This window comes from Pollicipes pollicipes, unplaced genomic scaffold (genome assembly GCF_011947565.3).
Source record: "Pollicipes pollicipes isolate AB1234 unplaced genomic scaffold, Ppol_2.1 Scaffold_3447;HRSCAF=4054_pilon_pilon_pilon, whole genome shotgun sequence".
Taxonomy (NCBI): domain Eukaryota; kingdom Metazoa; phylum Arthropoda; class Thecostraca; order Pollicipedomorpha; family Pollicipedidae; genus Pollicipes; species Pollicipes pollicipes.
Window position 1 is genome coordinate 34941145 of NW_023596297.1, and position 17314 is coordinate 34958458.

Below are 17314 nucleotides of genomic sequence, written 5' to 3' on the forward strand. Positions count from 1 at the left end.
CTGCGACACAGACGTGGGAGGGGAGTGAGGGCTAGCATAAAGCATTGCTTCCACTCAAGAAGCTGCGAGAGGTTCGTCCAGATGACGAACGTCTCGCAATGAGTATCGACGTATCGACATAGGCGCACACAGGTTCGTGGTGGCCATGCTGGTTAGGCCCGGTCACCCGCATCTGTGGTGTCTTCCGATGGAGCACCGACTGACCCTTCGGCCCTTCCCTCTTCCCCTCCCCCGTGTTCCGCGTAGTTGACCGAGGATGGCTTCCCTCCTCCCTTGTTCTGCGTCCTGAGTGCGTCCCTGGCCCAGGAAGCGCTGTCCCAAACTGCATCTGCTCCCATGACGCCTACAGGGATCTGAGGGCCGATTGGTCGGTGGCCAGATGACGGCGACGCTCAATAGATGACGCTGGTGTAGGACATCGTGGTCGGTGGAACACGACAGCGAACCAAGGTCTCAACTGCGGATCGTGAGATTAATTAATAATAGGTAAGGAGAGGGTTTATTTCTAACGGGCATATAGCATTGTTGAGCACGCTGTTCTCATAACACTAATGGGATGATGTACTCAGCAGCCCATTGGAGCATGCATGTATCACGCATAGCTGACGTCCGCTGTAAGCAGCTTTGAATGATCGCAAGGTGATCGTACGTATAAAAAACAGCATCAGTTGAGTAAAAGTGGATACAGCTAACGCCGTTCTCCTATTGCAGCTTTAACTGAGAAGTGAATTCGCCCATGGTTATGGAAACAAGGAGTTTTCCTTCTGTTGTCGGATTTTCTCGTCGCTTCTCCATCGAAAAGAGCCTCGCTTTTATTGCCGGATTTTCTTGTCGTTTCCCGATTGTCTTTATAAATTTTGTTGTCGCCTTTTCTCGCTTGTATGTTATAGATCACACCTCATCGTTCCCGATTGTGTAGCTTCGCACTTGCCCGCCATGGGCGGAAAGCGAAGAAGGGCAGGATTGACTCTTACAGCTCTGACAAGGATTCGACCAGGCTACTAACATCTGGACATGGTTGAAGAAACGCCTGACGATTCGCACACGTCCGACCCTTTTGCCGCCCCGATTGATTCTCGCTCGCCTCTGGCCCACGACACTTCCACGTCATGACTCTCATGCTGATGCTGGCACGTCTTGATAACACCTCCGAATACACTCTCGACCCAGTCGGCTCGTAACTGGTGGTGCTCCCGCGGGATGAAACCGTTTCGTCCAGCAAAGTCGGCGTCTCCACTGGCAATACCTACGCACATACAAACAACAGACTAACGGACTCCACAGACACGGATAGGTAAAGTACCGAGCATATCAATGGTCTATCGATGCTGGTCTGCCATGGTGCCTTAAACGACTGTTTCAGTTCCGTACCGTATATGTCCACTCGACTATCCGGTACTCTCGTTATGTTCTGGCTGTTCATGTCGTTGTCCGTGACAGAGTCTATGATATTTAGATCAAATGGCCTTCCTAATCACCGCGACCCAAAATAATACTCATTAGTGTCGTGGAAAAAAACTGCACTCAAACCTGGCGGGGAGGGGGGGGGGGGGGAGAGGGACTAAAGTCTCATGAGTCCCCACCCCTTGGCTGCGCCATCCGACCAGGCTGAAGTTCTTATGAAGGCTGTGGAGTTTTGGGCAATTACGATGCTCACTATACTTCTTTTTTGATCTTTAAAGACAAGATCCAGATCTTTTAGTTGGATGGATGTCTGGGATCAGAAACCACATTAAGCAGCATATGTGTGAGCCTTGGCATTACCATCCGATTATTTACTTGTGCTCAAACAACAAAAGCAGTCATCAGCGCCAGGGAACCTGCGACCCACCGCCCACCCGTCCGATTTGTTAGCTGACACGGGTCACGGGTCCGCCGCCGCTGTGGGTCACACTCCGTCTCCGGCCGGCGGCGGACACCTGGCCCGGTGGCGCCACTCAGTCACCCGTCCGCATTCAGCACCTGCTGGAAGCTCGTAAGCGAATCGCTCGGTTTGAAGAAGAAATGCTTGGATTTTTTTGCTATCTGCCGCCTGGTGCAAAGTTGCGAACAGCTACCTCTAAGGTAGATACTGACTTGCTCGTTGTGGGTGAGCTCGCAAAGGTTTGGAATGGTGCGATCTGTCTTACGCAGGACTGAAACTCTGATTTGATGATATCGAAGACAGAGCAATACATGGTGTTTTTGGTCTTCATCTTAATGACCACACAAGTAAGAGAGACCAGATGTCGTTGGACTTTTAGTCTCAAACATACGAGTATTAAGGTCTGACATTCCCGATGTCAGCCTAGCATTTAGAATGTTACCAAGCCTGGCTCCAAAGATGTGATACATTGGAGGTCCAGCCACACTGCGGTGTAAGCATCTTGAAATCCAAGGCCAACGTCAGGACTTTGCAGCCAAAGTTGAACGTGCTGCCATGCCCAGTACGGTCCGTCTAACCCTCTAACGTTACATGACTTTAAGCGCGACTGCTATCATTTGCCGCTGGCCACTCTAGCCAAGGGCATATAGTGAGTGCTTAAAACGAGGCGCTCCAGTCGCAGGCACTCTAACCAGATCTAGCAAAGCGGACAGCAGGTTGGCCGGGCACACTATGCTGGAAACACAACCGAGGCTGCCATCTGTGCGCTTGACATGAAATTCGTGTGTCTCGTTGGCTCGAGAAGAGAGAATAGGTAAGCCATGTCCACCGGCTGACTGCTGACCTGGGCGGTCGATGACGAGATGCCAATCAGCCTGACTAGTGGAGCGCCTCATCGTTGGCCGTCTTCGTTAGGCCGAGGCGGTTCCGTCCTCAGTTCACTGGGCTGGTTCTGCCAGCGTTCCGGTCAAGGGATCAAACACTGCAAACGGAGCTCCAGATGTGTGAAGTGGGGCGAAGCTGCACACGAAGGGGTTGATATGTTTCGTGTCCAGTGTCTTGGTTGACAAAGTTCTGAACGCACGGCAGACTCTACGCATTGGTCACGCCTGGCATGTAAAGAGGTGTGTGATATGAAAGCCAGAACAGGCTTGTCGCAGACACCGAAAGGCCCGCCCTACCGTCGAAGTTCAAGACGTCTCCCCTCCCCCCCCCACCCCCCCCCCCCCCCACCCCCACCCCACCCAACCCCAACACAAACGTCCAGGCAACTCGAGTGCAGTCAGAAGCTCGTGGAACCTGGACGATATCTCAGGCTGCAGAGTCTTGCGGCACGCAGACGGAGGCCACTGGAGCTTCCTTCAGTGACGCTTCTGTCGCGGACCGACGCCGTCTCTTCTGAGCCCCAGACGAACAGCCCAGCCACGACAGCCTCCGGCACCGCCCTGGCAGGGCGCTCTGTCGCCCGGTGACTCGTGACCTCCTGACCCCAGTGCCACCGGCCCTGCAGCACTCGGACGGTGGATGGCCACGAATCAGCCCATCCGACAGCCGGCAATACAGTCACGACTCTGAAGTCTGGTGCTGACTGCCAGAGGTCGACGAGAGGACCGTCGGTATCGCACGGCTGTAGAGACCGCCTATGGGCAGGGCGCGGTCTATGTCACAAGGCCGGTGGTGATGAGCCCTACCCGGTGGCACCGACTTGTATGTGGTCAATCCCCAGAAAGTCGGGGTGTTGGGATCGGCTTCCCTTAAAACCATTCTCAATGGCTTTTTTCCAACGGAACCGCCGAGTTTTAAGTAGTGGATGGACTGAAACAACGCCATTACAACATTGACCATCATCCAGGGCAAGAAACACGTTTTCTCCCGACTGGCTTTTAGGCTTTCAAACTAACGAGTTAAGTGCCGCGTCGTTGAGATGAGACGGAGCGCAGTGCCGCCGTAGTGTGGCAGGTCCGCATATTTCCAACGGTTTCGTCCATTCACATTTTTCTTCGTGGATGCATCTGCAGGCCGTTGCCGGTTAGACGCACTTGCGCGTCCGTGCCCTTGATGTATGTTCGAAGCACTTCACTCGAGGACACAAAGCTTGCACGCCGCCATCCCCATTTTGTCGCACAATTTCGAAGTCGATTTCTCCTCATCTGTGACCAGTCGGCGACTACCCCTGCCTGGAGCAGCGACTGTCAGAAGTTCAATCGCCGAGGACGAGGGCGACTTCACTGCAGGGAGCATGCCACTGGCTTATCATTGTTCTCTCCTGCGATCGGTGTCCTTTTTGTGTTCGGCTGAACGTGTGACTTAGCCTAGTTCAACAGACGCCTGGTGATTTGGCTCGAGACAGTGGCCATTTACCCGCAACAATACATACCACATTCACGTCCACCGATGACGCCGCTCCTCGTATATTCCCCCGTTGGAAGTTGCGCAAAGCTGACAGTGTCGTACTCGAAGGAACATACCGCGCCGTCGATGTGCGCTTCGCCACCTGCAGCAGAGAGTAAATTGGATCACAGCCATTCTTCTCACGCGTCTACCGTGCCAATTCCACTCTCCTGATGACAGCCACGGCGCAGTCCAGTGCCGTGGTGGACGGACTACGTCAAGCAAGCCATCGCACGTCATAAACGAGCTTTTCGAAGCTGCGTGGACGGACTACGTCAAGCAAGCCATCGCACGTCATAAACGAGCTTTTCGCAGCTGCTGATGCAATCGTGACATGCCTCACCTTTCTGTTGGTAGCTAGGAACTTGTACGCACCAATAGGCTCATAGGAGCTGTCAAGCGCCGCTCCTGGCAGACTTTCCTTCTGTAGTCCACAGCTGCTACTACCACAGCTCACCCAAACATGGGGCTGCTTCGTGCGCTTCATGGCAGGCGACCTGCAGCATTTTTACCAGCCGTCCTGATGGAAGCCGCCTTGAACCGTCTGGAACGCAGCTGTTTCGCATGAGTTGCAGATTGACCGTTCCAGCATTCACCACTCAGAGAACAGACTTCCGCGGGACAGCCGCACCACTCCGATGCTCTTCAACTTGCTGATGTACCATTTATTCGACAACGCCACTCAGGGCACATCCACGTCGCGTTTTGGCGTTGTCAGCCCGGTCGGCTGCACCGACATCGCGGGAGAGCAATCGATGCCAAGCCCTCCAGACACCCTGGGCAGTGGGTAGCAGTGGTCAAGACGCCACGGTCTCCGGTCTTCCGCTAACAATATGCCGTTGGGATTTTCAGAAAGAATTTACACGGCGCACCCACATGTTTTCTTCCCGGACACGCACCATTTACCTTCTGCATCCGAAATTGTGTTATTCAAAAATGCTTACCTGTAGGTTACTGCATTACATCTTCATCCAATGTCCCTGAGGCCTTTTTGAATTCCTTGTGTATGCTTAAATGCATGTGCTTTTGAAATATGCCATACAATGTTCATCGTCCCAAAATCACCATCTTATGAAGCCGGCTAGCATTTCCAATGATTCTAGATCTAAGGGCCAAGCATAGATCGCTGGTAAAATACCTTTCGTCAACGGCTTGCCTTGCAACTTTCCCCAATTGTAGTCCGAGCAGTGGCTTTCTAGATTTGAAATCTCCTACTCAACGGTGTTATAGAAACACCATTTGATGCATTAAGATTTCCGGCAAATGCTGGCAAATTAAGATATAAACAGCAGTATTAGCTATGCCGTAATGCAATGCTCATGTCAAATCTTATCTTGTTAGCGAATCAAGTACACAAACCTGCCTGTTTTTTGCAACCACCAGGACCAGGTGCCGAGCATTTACATTATCATCAATCTTCTCAGCATTTCCGTCTGGGATACTTTCCTCCATTGACACGATGAGTTGAAAGTTCTTGTTAAGTTTGCGGACCTGCAATATGCCAGGAGATGCTGGTAAACGGCGTTAGAATGCTAAATGAGCCAAAGGAGTGATGCGTTTGAGGTTGAGCACAGCTCGGCTTATTAAGTACCGGTAACATAATCGTTAACCAGAGGCGCAATGTTCTTCAAGTAGTGTCTCCTAGCATATAAAAGATCATTAACTCAACATAAGAACTTCGAACTCATTATGCTAAAAACAGGAGCTGAGTGCCTTTTTTTCTGTCACGCTAGAAGCAAGGGCGTTGACGTCACTGACAGCTGTTCGCTGCTGTGGCCAGTTACTTGAACCATTCACCTTCGCTCAAAATTGACGTAATACAATGTTATGTGTATATTCTAGGTTCTTATTTGGGCAGTGCGGACCTAAATGCCTTAAAATGTCAAGTCACGTTTTATGCGACATGGTTTAATCAGACCTGACGCGCGGTCTAGTGAATCCATCTATATGTCATGCCTCTCAATAATTGCTTGTGTATGTGTGTGTGTGTGTGTGTGGTGTGTGTGTGTGTGTGTGTGTGTGTGTGTGTGTGTGTGTGTGTGTGTGTGTGTGTGTGGTGTGTGTGTGTGTGTGTGTGTGTGTGTTTGTGTGTGTGTGTGTGTTACAGCGAGTATGACATCCGTGAGTTTGAAACTTAACTAGGGAATTTGCAGACTCTCTTGCGAATTTGCAAAATCCTTAAAGGCAAATATGAATTTATTTACACTTCTCACTGAAAGTAAAATGCAAAAGTTTAGATACACAGACCTGTAAAACCAGTGGCTCAAGGGTATGCGATGTTATACCTTATTTCCCAAATTCTGCGACAGCCGTGCAAACTCTAGTAGAAGTCTTGCAGCTTCGTTCTAACCACAATATTTGCTACTAATTATTATGCTGCAAGCACAAAATGTAAAACCATTTACTCAAGTGACGTTTTGAGTCGTGCATCGCCTAGCTGTGCATCTCTTACGGGCTTGCCGCATTACAACCAAATGCGTGGTGGACGTTGCATTATGGTGTTCACATCACGAATTTAACGTGCACCCAAGCCAATCAATGCTTATGCCCTTCTTGAAATCATACGTATAAGTTGTGTTTGTTTCGTTGCAATCATGCAGTATGGGCGTTACACTGCTCAGTTAGAGGAATCAAGAAACATGTTATAACTAATGCAAAAATTAAATCAGCTGTTGCCGTCCAATATAAAGTGGATTGTTCACAGTCTTTTAGAAGCACACAGCTGGGAGAGGATAGCATGTCGGGCCCTGTGCTCGCCTACCTTAGCCAGCAACGCTGAAAAACGGCCCTCAGCCACTGTCGTCTGTGGATAGAACTTCCTGTCTTAAGCAATGCATTGCTTTTCTGCTTGCATTCATGCATTGCATCATTCGTGGGTGTCGCTTAAACACAAGACTCTTAAACGCGAAGAAGGAAACACGAGATCGATCTTAATCCCAGTATCACTTTTTCGTCTTTCCGCCTGGATAGTTACAAAAGTTGCCCTACCGCCGTGTGTATGTCAGGAGCCATGGAAGCGCCAATTCTCATGCCTATGACCTCCACTATCTCACCATTTTTATAAATATTTTCATCTTCACCAATGACGATCGCACACATTGCGAATACATTTGAACTGCAATGACGCATCCCTATTAGCGGCGTAACTGCTGAGCGGTTAGCACCTTCGAACACCACGCCGGTGCCGGGTTCAAATATTAGTAAAGCCATGGCCCCTGAGCGCTAATAAGATTTCTGCAGTTGCAGTCCAATAACAAATTAACCTTAGACATCACTTACAAGCCGATATCAGCGCTCACTATGGAGCTGAAGCCAGTGATAAAAGTAATGTCATGTATCCCTCCTTAGCAGAGCAGTTCTGGACCACGCTGTAGTCAGGATCAGTATATGACCCCACCCTTCCGGCTCCTGCCTCTGTCACCTCTTTGCCCATTTTACAAGCCCTTGGAGGTGTCAGGGAAAACCGTTAAGGTCCGCGGGGCTTTCACAGCAGTGGTGATGTCCTCATCTAACATTTCCGAAATCAGGATGAGCATATTAGCATCCTTCCAAATAATGGTTGTGTCCACCCATTTAACCGACTGTTTGATAAATCTTGAAAACTGAAATAAGGTACATAAACATGCATTACCCATGGTGCCAGTGAAATGTGTGTTGTGTGCAACATAATGCAGCGTTCATCCCAGACTTGGTGGCAATGCAACAACCTAGCAGAGGACCTAAGCCAGGCGATGTACGGCTTCATTCGTTGCTCGCATAATCGGTGGTAAATGTTGTGCTTGCGGCAAAGCCGTAAGATTTTTACCGGCGTTTCACTGTTATTGCAAAATGTTATGCATGGCGTACGAGATCGCATGTTTTGACCCGCTTCTTTTTATGTGTCTGTCTGTCTCTTTTTATGTCAATTTTTTAAGGTCAACTTTTTCATGCCAGCATTTAGTTGCATGCCTATTAATGCGGGTCAAATATATTATCGCTGGCAGCAGATGTCATTTGTGACCTCTCATTTAAGGTGTCACTGGCTATTTCCATTTCGGTGAGAAGTGTAAATAGAAATACAAATGAAAAAACGCGTGTTTTTATCTCGTGTACAACACATCTGATGTTCATGGGCTCTTCGGCTACTGCAGGAAGGTATGTGCGTGCAGTACTTCCTCCTGATGCTCAGTTTTGTCTAACCACCCATTTGGTTAAAGGACTAACCAGTTCCTAAAGTTCATGTATGCCAGCATTGCTTCCATCTTGGAGGCAAAATTCCATGACTGGGGAGGCATGTTGAGCGATTAGAGAAACATTTACCTTGTTAATGTGCTAAATGATGTCTCGCAAATGCCAGTGCTTAAGCAAGCTGCAAGCAGCCTCGTGCGATGCACCGGAATGACATCACCGAAACTAGCAACAAGCCAGGCCATTCGTAATATCGTAACCATCGGGTAAATGCGGCGGTGAGAGCGGCGGCTGGTAGGTCCGAGCTGCCAATTGTAAACTTGAATTTCATCATTGTTCACCATCCCGTGGCCAGAGGCATCATCAGCCATTCCCGAAGAAAATGAAACAAGCGGGTTGATACAAGTTTTGGCAAACAACAAATGTTCGTTTAAAAATGTAAATGGGTCAGTTACATAACACTGCCAGAAGTAAGAGCGTAGTTATGCCCACATGACTTCCTTTCGGGAAGAAAATTCGCCATTTTGCCCACACGCTGTGGGATCCGTCCCGTGTGGCTACAATACACATGTAAAGCAAACCTTTGGAAGGCCTGAAATTGCCAGAACGTTCAGTAAAACGTCTGAAGCCAATGAAACTCGAATTCAAAGGTTTTATGACTACTGCAAATGGCGAGCAGCAGCGACATGCGTACGAGGTCAAGACCTTGGTTTTTTGGCGTGACGAAACCACCCCGGAGCCCTCTGATGCAACCTTTCCGGATAAAGCAGAGCTCTGTTCGAGTACACACCTGCACCAGGTGCCAAAGACGTATGATTATGATTCAACAAAGCGATGGGTGACTTCGTAGAAGGCTCCCGGGATATGAAAGGTTTCCGGGACCTAAAAGGACTTCTCGCAGACCTTAACATTGGCCGAGTGCATGCATCATTTTAAACTCTCCGCAAAAGTGTAATATTCAAGCCAGTCTTCTTTTCTTTTTGGGCGTTCTTAGGTTCATCGAATTCTTATGACCCAAATCGCAATATAAGAATAATAAAAAATCCAAAAGGAACTCCAGAAGTTACAAAGATCAAGAAAGGGTCTGGTATTGAAAGGTTAAAAGTTCACGGCGCTCTGAAAAAGATTCCTGGAGTCTCAAAGGGGAGACCAATCTGCAAAGCAAATCACCGAATGTTATGCTGGTTTGTGGAGTCCCACAAGGTCAGAGCGTATTCATAATGCGCCGAGCTAGTTGATGAAACGTCCGTAAAACTCTCAGGCTGGACTCGCGATCTTACGCAGCCTACCATCTTGGTTTAAAATCTAGGCTCGTCTGACTTCAAGCGCGAAGCTCTTAGGGCCTAAAGAACTGCCATCGGCTGCACACGGTGCCCACGAAGACAAGAGCCATTGATTAGGCTGCTTAAACAGAGGGGTCAACGAATATGGATACCGATCATCATCATCATCAGTTCATTTCATGGCTTGCAGAATTACCGTTTTATCGGACCCTGCATCCAGAAACGTGTACTTGTGCATCAATCACGATGAACGCTTTCAAATTTCTGAAAAGCGTTCTGCGTGGGGCCGGTGCTTAGAGGGAATGTTTCACACTTGAGGATGTTGAAGACAGCGTCATATATGATGCAACAAGCTCATTTTTTACTTTTGTTTATATTGGAATGTTATATATATATATATATATATATATATATATATATATATATATATATATATATATATATTATCTCTCTCTCTCTTCTCTCTCTCTCTCTCTCTCTCTTCTCTCTCTCTCCTCTCTCTCTTCTCTTCTCTCTCTCTCTCTCTCTCTCTCTCTCTTCTCTCTCTCTCTCTCTCTCTCTCCCTCTCTCTCTCTCTCTCTCTCTCTCTCTCTCTCTCTCTCTCTCTCTCTCTCTCTCTCTCTCTCTATATATATATACATATATCACTTTTAAGTGAAAAAGACTGCTCTAGACAGCGCGACCTCTGTCAGTAAATATGTAAATATGCAAGTAAATATGCTGCTCAATGCAGCATGGTTTATCATGTCATCGTACCTTGCACGTAATTTGTTGAGAGCTAATTGACAGCTGCTATATCTGGCAATCGCGCTCATGAACGCCAGATATGAACCCCTCGACAATTATATTTTTATTGGTCTTGATCGCCGCGTGACTTATGGGCTGGCAGGATTTGCATGACGGCATAATGACGTCATGAATGCCAGGTGGCTTTGAAATACTTTCGTCGATATTTATTTCCCCATTTTCGCGGCCGTTTAGCTCGGAAACGAGAGTGAACAGCACCGAATGGTCTTCAAAATGTCTATTTCAATTATAATTCCTGTATAAATGTGAAACACTCCGTTTAAACTGTATTGTGTGCTTCAAGCTTTTCACCCGAGGAGTTAGGCGCACAAAAATAGGCATGTATTGCCATGCATATAACTAGAAACGGGTGTGGGATCTTCTGGCAAAAACGCTCCCTTCGGGAATGCTATTGTTCAGTGGTGGCATCGGCCAGGTGAGCAGTGTGGAATCTGACACAGAGTTCAGAGGGTCACTGGTGACCAGAAGGCGACGAGAGGGTCACAAGACGCCGCTAGTCTATTTCCACGCTCACAGATATCTCACCTTGCCGGCACTTCTCAAATCGTAAGATCCTCCTGCAAACTTACGCGAACAACCAAAGTCAAATAATCCTGAGTCCATTCACGTAGTTCAGTTGGTTAGAGCGCCTGTCTTCGGATTCACCCACCTGTGGCGGGGTGGGTTCGAGTCACTTCAAGCACTCGCTATTTGCCCCAGACTGGGCTGGCCTGTGGCTGGTGGCAGTCGCCGCGCTAAAGGTCAGGCTACGCCAGAGGGCAGGGCGGACCGTGCCGAGCATTACTGCTCGTTAAACTTTCGCCACAAAATGCTGCCGTTGACCTGAAGTTTTGCGATCAGATGGCGGGGTCACGGGCTCACGCAATGGCCACTGCCTAGCGTGGGGTCTGATCCCAGAAATGCGTCCAATTAAAACGTTTGTACTTTACTTATAAAATCAAAACATAGTGCGGAGTCGTTGTGATTACCGCGAAATGTCATAGTCTTCTAGACGAGTTTTAGCCAGGACATTGGTGTCGTTCTTGGTTATGAGCCATTTACAAGGGCTTAAGCTTTAGGTCACATGGGCCGCAAATGGCCTGAGCTTGTTTAGACTGCCAGAAGACGTCGATTCTGCGGAAAGCAGCGTATTCGTTCCGCTCCTGCACCACCAGCAACATGGAAGTACATTAAAAAAAAAAATGCTATTGAATTATAAGAGTCTTCGCAAAATGATATGATTTGACTCACTAAGCGCACGCGCTTCCTTTGTTGATATCTTTAGTGCAAACTCAACAGAAATCAAGCTTCAAAATAGATACCGTCCGGATATTCTGGCTTTTTCTCGCACCCAGAAATGCATACCCTTTTGTCAGATAGGTTTTCTACCGTCTGTTTCTCCCCACCCTGTTAACCTTATGATCACCGGCGTCCTTTACAAGAGGAATAAAAATCATTGAGAGGACCTTTGTTCATCACTCCTGGTAGGATCTCCGGCCCTCAGCACCGTGCTCTGGACGTTTGCCTGAACGGGCCTCATCATTCCGGCATGCTGCGCCGATTTTGTCCCCACCGTTCTGATTTGTGGACTCATATACCGCTCCCCTGCCGCCGGCCGCGTACCTAGCCGACGCGAGGTACAGGACACAGCATCGTGAGCAGTGGCTCCAGTGCCGAGCAGCAGTTGTACCGGGATAGGCTAGGACAAAGCAAGAAAAATGGAACTAACATACGTGCCAAGAACTTGGAAGAGTGTGGCGTTTTAACACATCAACGTTCTAGCCTAACTCCCCCCAACTCAGCCGGTAATTCACAAAGTTGCATATCGCAATTTCACGTTCGCCATGTCAGCTAAGTACATCGTCCTTAAGAACAAGCAAAATGTTCAACAAGCTTACACCATCAAGCCATCTGCGAGTTGACATTTGGCATCTAAGCCCCGTAGATGACCCGATACCTAAAGATGGTGGTACATTTTGGCTTTTATGCTTAAAATATAATCATTGGCATGCAATTAGGCAAACGTGTTCTCATTGCAATGTCTACAATCATCCCAGAGGTCCTCCGCAAACTTAACAAAATATATTTAATGTCACACGCATTTTGAAATTTCAATCGCGCCTATTCTGATTCCGTTGCAACCTTTTAGAATCAATGCCGAATCCTATTCAGCTGGGCACCTAACGGGGCCGAATCTGATTCTGTCCAACACGGAATCGATTGTGGATCTGGGGGCGCGATTCCGCTGGAGCCCGGCTCATCTGAAGTTGTCAGCTCGGCCACCATTATATGTCCATTAGCGTTGTCATTGGTTGGTTTTCCATTTCATTTAGTAGCATTGGCATAACTCGACCATAGTGAAATAAGGAGCTTGCGGGCTTCGGCAGGCGCACTTCCTCGCCTGGCCTCAGTAAGCATCGTATCTCACAAAAGATCTGGCTCGCACTGTTTTTTTTCTGAGTGATGCTGAACTAAAGCGTCGTCTTGATCAAGGGAAGCAATCTGTTGTGCCATGGCGTCAATAATTTGCCTACTCGTACAGTGCATCAGATATGTGTACTGAAATATATTACACATTTTGTGTAGTATGCAATAAAATGTCTGTATCACCGATTAGTGTTTTGCGGTGGTTTCCTTAAATGGACTCTGTGGCGTTGAATAACACGTATATATAACCGATTTTTCCAGAGTTTGGCTGCGCTTATTAATTTAAAAAGGGATTATTAAGACAGCAGTACTTTCAAGCTTTCCAACTGATATCTTTCAAACTTTCAAACCGATTATGCTTTTTTGCATACACACATAAATGTCTGATGTGGTTAAGTTACCCAATGTATCTGACCTGCAATTGTTAGTGACGCGAGCATGGCAGAGGCAGCGTATATGTTTTTTTTGACGCATTAACTTTTAGTTTTTCCATTGTCGCTTCTCAGCAGCCTACTTAGCTTTTTCAAGAGCTCATGTTTTGCTGGGATATTGGTGGCGGGGCAAGGCAAAATTTACCCATCGTGAACCCCAATCAAGGTATGTTGTGTAACGCACTAGTAAACACTGGTTTCTGTCGTGCACCTCCATATTAAAAATTGCTTATTGCAATTATTCTGGTCCAACTGTTTATAATGCTACACACACACACACACACACACACACACACCACACACACACACACACACACACACACACACACACACACACACACACACACACCCACACCACACACACCACACACACACACACACACACACACACACACACACACACACACCCACACACACCACACACACACACCACACACACACACACACACACACACACACACACACACACACACACACCCCACACCACACACACACACACACACACACACACACACCCACACACACACACACACACACACACACACACACACACACACACACCACACACACACACACACACACACACACACCACACACACACACACCACACACACACACACCACACACACACACACACACACACACACACACACACACACACACACACACACCACACACACACACACACACACACACACCACACCACACACACACACACAACACACACACACACACACACACACACACACACACACACACACACACACACACACACACACACACACACACACACACACACACACACACACACACACACACACACACACACACACACACACACACACACACACACACACACACACACACACACACACACACACACACACACACCACACCACACACACACACACACACACACACACACACACACACACACACACACACACACACACACACACACATACACACACACACACACACACACACACATAAGATATATATATATATATATATATATATATATATATATATATTATATACATTTAATCAATATCGCCAGACATTGCAACGATCAGAGTTAACGCAATTCAACACGGCCATTTGTGCATAAACAGAACAGCTTGCAAAATGCAGGAATCACGCGACGAAATATCTTCTTGGCCCGTATGAAAAGGCTACCCTACAGGCTGCAAAGATATACAGGCGCCAAGCTGTTCAGTTTTTTGTGAATATAAAGTAACTCTAAAACCCGAAAATCAAGAGAATTGCTGCAACGCCCTAATGTGGAAAAGTTTTCAGTTTAAAATGAGCGTCACGCGCAAACGAATGGTCTCGGATGGGCGAACGGTCTGTGGAAGATATAATGCTACATGTACGGTCAGACCTTCCCAAATATTGTTGCACTCTGCAGTGCAAATTACAGAGGATTGAGCCCACGTAAGATGCTCCACACGACGCACAACAATATTCATAAATGGCTGCGGAGACAAAATTTGTATTGGGAAGCTGATACTGGCTGCATGTATCGAATGTACCGAAACAGTGACGAATTACATAAGTGATAGTTGCGGCTCTCCTTGTCATCCAGCTTTTACTACTTTATGTATATATATATATATATATATATATATATATATATATATATATATATATATATATGCACTTGCACATTGTATTAATGCATTATGATACCTACGCCAAAAAACACCAGCTAGTCATTTATGCTTGCGCATATTGGATACGATGTACCTCAGCTTTGTTCGCCATTGGATACTACTGATGTGGCTTGTTCCAATTCTGTTTTCGCTTTATCCAGATCACTGACGCAACATCTTTAGGCGCTATCACCTGCCTACCTCAATGGTTTTAAGCACATTGACGTTGATTCAAATGACAACGGTGTGTCTGGAATTCTAAATGTTTCCTTCATAAGTGGCAAGTGCTTTGCTGTCTTTAATAGATTATCTTTTCATCTAAAAAAATCCCGAAAATTTCGAAGAGTTGTTGAGAACCTTCTTCAGACAAGGCTTGGAGCGGTATGGTCTATTGCTCGCTTTGGGCAAGCCGTGCCCAAATTGAAGCGCAGGTCGTGCCTGCAAGTTTCGAGCATTGCAAGTTTGTTAACAGTGTGTAGTTACACGACATTTGAAGGAGTTCAAGCGCAGGTTTTGACTGCTTCAACATCACCTTTAGACGCAACGTTTCATGAGTGAAACGTTTCAATGTGCTCAGTGCGTGGAACTCGCAATCCACCAATCAGACGCGTTGCTTCCGCTCCGCCGTTCCTTTATGCTGCTGTCACGCGGAAGCCAGGCAGTCTTTCAAAACTTCGAAAACGACCGCTAATCCCAATATACGTCTGAACATGCAATTACGTAGGGAAATGCAATGGCATAATGGGGACCCGGGGTGAAATAAAAGAGGTGCCAAACCTAGGCAGTTGTTAATAATATCCGGGGGGCATTTGCGTGTATGCCGGTGCAGCTTCCGCCACCGCGAGGGCTTCTGAACATGATTTAAGCTGTTTCTGGGCGTGATTCGTCAAGAGTGTGGTTCTTCGGACGTGATTAGAGTGGTTTATTCAGGTAAGGTATGCTTAGAAATGGTACGCTGGCCGTTGCCTCGAACACCAGCGTCCTGTTGCGAGTTTCTAACCTAATAGTCTGATCTGTTCATAAAATCCTTTCGGGTTAGCCGTTTGCGTTTGTGTTTCGATAGCTTGCAGCATGGTGCTATACATCAGGTGTTACTATGTGGAATCCTGAATGACCACACTACCGTTCATATTGAGCGTATTTCTAACCTTGCACTCGGCACACATCAGGACCTTTTGGCCTGGCCGTCCGCGTCTGGAGCAGTGCTTAGAAAAGGGCAGTGTTACGAGGATTAGAGGCTCGGGGCTGATATGATTATCATTGTCATATTTTGCTGGCGGGGTTAGCCGGAAATCAAAGCATCTGCCATCTTCCACACACCAGGTAGGATTCAGGTTTTCCATTTTTGCAAGTATGCAAGCTTGTGATAACGAGCGCAGCCTCGATTGGTACTTGAGACACTTGGTGTTATCGCAATATATCATGTACGATTGCTTGATAACTACTCGCCTCTTATTTTGTTTACGCAAACCTGCAAGCTTGAGATTTGCACCGTCTCTCAGCCCTACTGTGGTAATGCGGAAATCTAAGGAGTGCTGCTGACAATGAAGCGTAATTCTGGATTTCCGAGCATAGCTTGAACGCCAGCGTATTGGACGGGACTAGATAATGCCAATGCCAAAGTTAGAGCCGCCTTTTTCATTTCCCGCCTATCTCTATTGCTACAAATGAGATACAAAAAGCATTCTTAATGACGTAGTATAAGTCAGATACAAGCGTGATCTGACCAAGTCTAGTAACACAAACGGACCCCCGCTAAAGAAACATCATAGCCACTAAAAAGCACATGAAATACTAATCACATTAGCATCAGATGGCATGCCTATACGCCAAAGCGTTTTAAATTTCTGTGCATTCGCATAATTCGTGTGTGTACCATAGCTCTTTGCAAACCCCCCATAGCGACTTGCAGACCTATTTTTTCGTGCGTGAAATCAAGGTGTCATAAACGCATATATGGTCTTATCAATTTTGTTTTAAAGCATTCAGAGAGGCTAACCATTAGTCGGCATAGATGGGCAGTATAGCAAACACAAAACATGGAAAAAATAGAAGGGTAGACAAACAGACAGACATAATAAATTTGCTGGACAGGAGCCTTAAATAGACATGAGAGAGAAAATAAAGAAAAGAGCAAATAATAAGCCAACGAAGGGAGCGACAGGGAGAGGGAACAGCGAAAGACAGTAGCGAAAGACAGGGCAGAGCCAAATAGATTGATGGAAAGGAAGAGGAAAGAGGGGAAAATCAACAAATGGGGAGAATCTGGGGTGTAGTTTCGCCGAATAAGTTGTGGATGAACATGAGAAA